General features: G+C 35.2%; 1 non-coding gene across 1 annotated transcript; it reads left to right on the top strand.

The window, feature by feature from the left end:
• Positions 1 to 282: 282 nt before the first annotated feature.
• Positions 283 to 417, top strand: LOC112625599. Its single transcript, XR_003119683.1, has one exon. It is a non-coding gene; the product is annotated as a small nucleolar RNA SNORA75 (small nucleolar RNA).
• The last annotated feature ends 5,693 nt before the right edge of the window (positions 418 to 6,110 follow it).

The raw sequence follows: 6,110 nt of genomic DNA, 5'->3' as shown, positions 1-6,110 counted from the left end.
CTTTTTATTTATCATTTCTGGATCTATTTGTTTTTGTAGATTTGAGTTACCATATGGAGTCATTTTCATAGCCTAATTGAGCTGTGTTTCCACCCACTTCTTTTGTGCTGTTATTGGCAAATGTATTACATTCCTATATTCATTCTATACATTTTATTTTGTTTCATCCAGTTGCCTTTTAAATCAGTTAAGAGAATAAATATGTGTTTATACTCTTGTGATCACATAATTACCTTTTCAGGTACTCTTTGTTTATATGTGTGGATTCAAAAAATGAGGTCAGACTTCTCACTGAGCTTCTTTCTATCTGTTGGTGGAAGCTTATGGATTCATACGAGCAGAGAAAATTCACAGAACTAGCATTACTTTTGCTTTCTGTCTTTACAGGAGTATATTTGGCTGTTTTGTGAGATATTGTGGTAAAAAAAAAAAAAATAGAAATCAAAGAAAAGAAAAATGAGGTCACTTGCTTTTAGCCTAAAAAATTTTCCTAGGTGTTTCTTGTAAGGTAGGTCTACTAACAACAAATCAGTCCACTTTTTGTTTATCTTTTCATGTCATTTTCCCATTTCAATTTTGATAGTTTTGCTATACATAGGATTCTTGGTTGAAAGCTTTGTTTTTTCCTTTGAGTACTTTGATTGTGCTATCCATCCCTTCTTTACCTCCCTTCCCATCTGTGGCCTCCATTGTTTCTGATGAGAATTTACCTTTAATCTTCTTGAAGTTCCCTTGTAAATAATGAGTCATTTTTCTCTTGGTGCTTTCAAGATTTTTGTCCTTGCCTTTGGCTTTCAGCATTTTCACTATGACTTGTCTGTGAATCTCTTTGCATTTATCCTACTTGAAATTTGTTGAGCTTCCTAGATGCATAAATTAATGTTTTCCAATAAATTTGGCAATATTTTAGCTATTGTTTCTTCAAGTACTCTTTTTGTTCTTTTCTTTCTGTTTTTCAGATTGCATTATCAATCTATTTTTGATATTGCTAATCCTTTCTTCTGCTTGTTCAAATATACTGTTCAGCCTTTCTGGTGAATTTTTTATTTCAGTAATTAAGTTTTCAAATCCATAATTTCCATTTGTTTCCTTTAAAAAAAAATTCTGTCTCTATATTCTCTATTTCTTGCAACATTATCATCACACCTTCCTACTTATTTTATCATAGTTTTCTTTGAATATATTTATAATGGCTATTTAGAAATCTTTGTCAAACCTGATATCTGGCCATTTACACAGGTAGTTTATAGTATGTGAGGTGTGTTTCCAGCATATGAATCATATGTTCTTTTTTCTTTGTAGGTCTCGTAACTTTTGTTGCAAATCACAATATAGATAATATAGCAATTTAGGGTATTTGTTCATCCCCTCCAGGGCTTGAAATTGTTAATGATTTTTATTTGTTTAGTGACCGACTGAATTATTTTAGTGAAGTATATTACCTACCACACCCCTTCCTGCTTCAGGAAGCTTCTAATGCTGATTTTTGGCCTAAAGAGTCTATGATCGCACTGGAATGACAATAGTTTTGACAGATATCTCTTTGACTCTTTTCCTGACCACACCCAGCTGTTAAGCCCAATAATTGCCAGATTATTGTTCTATTGTTTTCAGCAATGTGCTGGAGTATGAATTTCTCAGCAGACTGATCCAGTCAGATGCAAACTTCTTTGAAGGAATAGCTTCAGAGGTAGTGTTTGAAATTTGGTCTGGCCTACGAAGTGTTCCTCCATGCTGTCTCTTTCTGTGGCTCTGTCTGACAAACTAGGCAGTCAACATTTTATCTTATATCCCCAAAGAATCTACCGCTTTTCTCCCAGTTGCCTGTCACTACAATCTTCACTATTTTGAGATCACACTTAGGCTTAAATTTTTCCACACTGTGTTGCAAATGAGGTCAGTTTTCTTCTGAAGAGATTCTGATTGTTTTTATAGCCTGATTCTCCCACCCTGGGCAAAATCTGTGAGCCATGGTTCTGGACCTGGCATAGAGATAATGTGCATTTCTCTCGCTGAGTAGCAGTTCCACTGTTTTGGAAGCTGAATACTAAATAGAAGGGCACAGGCAGTAGCTTGCCTCTCTTAGCCTGGAATCTCTAGCTTACAAGCCAAGGGAAAGACAGGCTCCAATATTCTAGTGGAGTTGTGCCCAAGGAGTTAAAGAGTCTCTGTTCCACGCATGGGGGGTTTGAGGTTGTGGAGGTGGGAAGGAAGGAGCTCTCATCACTCAATTATACTTACACAGAATTTAACCTCAGAACAAGTAGCTATAAGCAGGATAAGAAATGCTAATGTCCTGCTCTTCCTAGGAGAATAGCACTCTGACTTGGAGCAAGGATTAGAGGCAACCCTGTGTTATTAGCTGTACAAATCTGGAGTGGAGTTTGCATCTTGCTGACATGGGAGGGCAAAGTGGGGAGTGCGTCTTGGTTCAAATACCACAAGCTCTTACTGCTTTTGCCAAGATTTAGAAGATTTTTAAAATTAATATTTCTTTACTTTCTGTATATTTTTCATTGAGCCCAGGAGGCGTAGGTTGCAGTGAGCTGAGGTAGCACCACTGCACTCCAGCCTGGGCAAAAGAGTGGGACTCTCAAAAAAATAGATAGATAGATAGATAGATAGATAGATAGATAGATAGATAGATACAGATATATATTAGTCTTTGAATTACGTTGACAAAAAAATCTTTGGGAATGAAACATTATTTTTTTATTGTATAGATGAGAAAATTGTTTATAGATGGGAAAGTTGTTTTTATTCTATAGTACAAGTCATTGCTGGGAGAAGATTTGAATAGAGTTCTTAAAAATGCAGACTTCAAAGCCCCTTCTGTTATTGTATTATACTAGTTCATTTAATAGCAAAAGAAGATACAAGAGGAAACTGATTACTTCAAAAAAACATTGTGATAATTTACTCAAGATTTTGAGGTGCAGAGGACTATTTTAACAGGTATTCTAGAGAGCAGATGTTTTGTTTTGTTTTATATTCTTAGTATTGAGGGACTGTCTAGTAATAAAGGTTACTTAATAGATTCATTGTTGAATTAATACAAAATTGAATTCTTGAGGGAAAAATTTAAGACTCCGTCCTTTCTAGTTTTCATTTCAGGTGGTGATCATTTTGAGATAAGGCATAACTCTTTCACAGATGATAAAGGGAAATTCTATGTAGAATTACATGAGGGAAAGCCTGAAAGACAAGGATACATAGGTAAAGATAAATCAAGTCCAAGAGCTATTAAGGCAATAAAAACATCCATAGACTTTATATTGACTTTTGATACTTCTAGGCAATTGAGAACACATAAATAAATAGCCAGCCTGCGAGTACTAGATAATGGCTTAAACCTTGACTAATTTTTATTACCTATATTTGCAAGTTTTCATGCAATTTTAAGGTGATAGCAAAGTTAAACTAAATAATAATTATTTTACTTAATATGTAGTAATATAGCTGCTATATTTTCTATATAATTATGACATAGGTAATATACTACATATTAATATGTAATCATACCTAAATATAATCCATATGATAAAGAAAACATTTTGTGCTAAGGTTGTTGCACAACTTTAACTCTTAATATAACTGTACTTTAAGCAATATTCCATATAGTTATAATAATCATTTTATATATACTTTAGGGATTTAATTTATTTTGAATATTTTTTAAGGTAGAGTAACTTTTTGTTTTTGTTTTTCTGGTTTTTTTAAGAAAGCATATACTTTTAAATGTATGACCTCTACACATTTGGCAGTTTATGGTGAATGGCATCCTATAATCTGATGGCAGTTAATGAAATTACTAGCATAATATCTAGGACAATGTTTGTCCAAATGTGATACTCAGGCCATATGCAAAAGAAATTCTAAGAGTCTTCCTTACAAGTAGACCTCTGGGCATCAACCTGCAGCCTTTCCATCAGAATCTCTGGCAATGTGGTTCAGGAATTTATAGTTTTTATTATGCATCCCGAGATGACTCTATGCACTCTCATATTTGACAACCATGGGTCAAACAAATCAAATCCTAATAAATTTACCCTAAACATCCAACCTATTCCCTAAGTACCAAATATTATATAGAAGGACATAGGAAAGAACCATTGAAGAAATTTGATATTTCTGTTTTGACAATAGACCTATAAAGCATAATAAAGTAGATCTATAAACTATGATAAGCAAAGAAACTGATTCCTCCTTTTTGGGGGTTAGGTTAAATAGGTAATGGCATATTAAAGAACTAGAATTTGGCCAGGCGCGGTGAATCATGTCTGTAATTCCAGCGTTTTGGGAGGCTGAGGCAGGTAGATCACTTGAGGTCAGGAGTTCAAGACCAGCTTGGCCAATATGGTGAAACCCCTTCTCTACTAAAAATACAAAAATTATCCACGTGTGGTGGCACGTGCCTTTAATCCCAGCTACTTGGGAGCTGAGGCAGGAGAATCGCTTGAACTCAGGAGGCAGAGGTTGAAGTGAGCTAAGATCATGTGCCACTGTACTCCAGCCTGGGCAACAGAGTGACACTGTTTCAAAAAGAAAAAAATATATAAAGAACGAAAGAACTAGAATTCATCAAAGGTCACTTAAAGCAAAGCACTATACTTATTCACATTTTATAGATACTAATTATGTTTTCACTCGTGCTTTTCAGTATTTCAAAATAAAATGGCTCCTCATTTTCATGCCAAAACATCTTTACAAAAATTGTTACAGATTATTTCCAATACCTTTTGCTCAGCAATTTGGCATCAACACTATTCAGGCAACAACATTCATATGGTAATAATTAAATTTGTTTTTCACTAGGGCCCTCTCAGCCAAATTTTTCATTTCCAGCTTGCACATGCTGATCTCTAGAAAATGTTGTAATTATTTTATTGAATATGGGTATTTCTAAATCAATTAATATCATGTATGTTGCCAATTTTTTTCCTGCTTAAAGACAGTGTATTACTCTATAAATTTCTTTCTTTTAATCTTATTTCTCAGGTAATGGTTAGACTAGATTTGAATTTCAACTCTTTCTCTTCTTAGCTGCATGGAATTGCAAGAATGTTAACCTCTTCAAAGCTCACTTTCCTCATCTCTAACATGAAAATAACACTTTTCAATGTTGTCAGGAGTAAGGAAGTTGACTGAGATAATGCATGGAGGTGGAGCAGAGTACTTGGCACATGGTAACTAATTCTAGTTTTTATTGATGCCTAACAAATTACCCCCAACCTATGGAAGCAAACACTTTACTTTGTTCCTCATTTGTTAGGCGAGGACTTGGCTAGACCATTTACTCTATGGGGCTCTGAAATGGTTGTACTCAGATGTCAGCTGGGACTGCAATCATCTGAAAGCCAAACTGGACTTGGTGTCAAAGATGGCTCACTTAAAAGCTAGCATTTGAAGAGGTATAAAAGTCTGGGCCTCTTGTCCTAATTCAGGCATTGACTCCTGCACCTGAAGGAACAATAATCAAAGATCAGAGGAAGAGAAGTCTGCAAAAGAAGAAAATGGATAAAATAATGGAAGTGGGCACAAAGTATACAAATATGCAAATATCATGTCTTGCACTAATGCCCACTGGAGAATATTCACGACAGAATAGGAAACCAACAACCAACTGGACAAGACGACCCCTCCCTTGGGTGTCAACCTTCTTATTTACTCAGCCACAGTTGTGCTGACACAATGAGTCATGAATGAAATGGCTATTGACTCAAGGATACAGGATAACCCCGACATAATGAGATACAGGACTAAATGGGGATAGAGGACTAAATAACATGGGCTTTTGCTTACCATAAATGATCTAGTTGCTGCCACTATAGAATGCCTTGACACTAGCAGCAAGGTGACACCATCCCTGAGGAGACCATCCAACTGTGTAATTTCAATGGGAATGTGGGTTTTCATTTCATACCTACAGAAAATTTTTCCAATACTACTATTATTTACCTGAACCATTAATATGGTATTACATACAACATTGCCTCACACTAGTAGACACTAACAGCAAAGGAGATGTAAGAATGTGTAAATATCCACAGAATCCATTGGACCTATTAGACACCTCATCACCCAGAAGCAGTTAGTCTGATGAAACAATA

The sequence above is a fragment of the Theropithecus gelada genome, chromosome 5 (genome assembly GCF_003255815.1).
Source record: "Theropithecus gelada isolate Dixy chromosome 5, Tgel_1.0, whole genome shotgun sequence".
In the NCBI taxonomy this organism is placed as follows: Eukaryota; Metazoa; Chordata; class Mammalia; order Primates; family Cercopithecidae; genus Theropithecus; species Theropithecus gelada.
The sequence above is the reverse complement of the archived record's forward strand: the minus strand, read 5'-3'. Positions and strand labels throughout refer to the sequence as shown.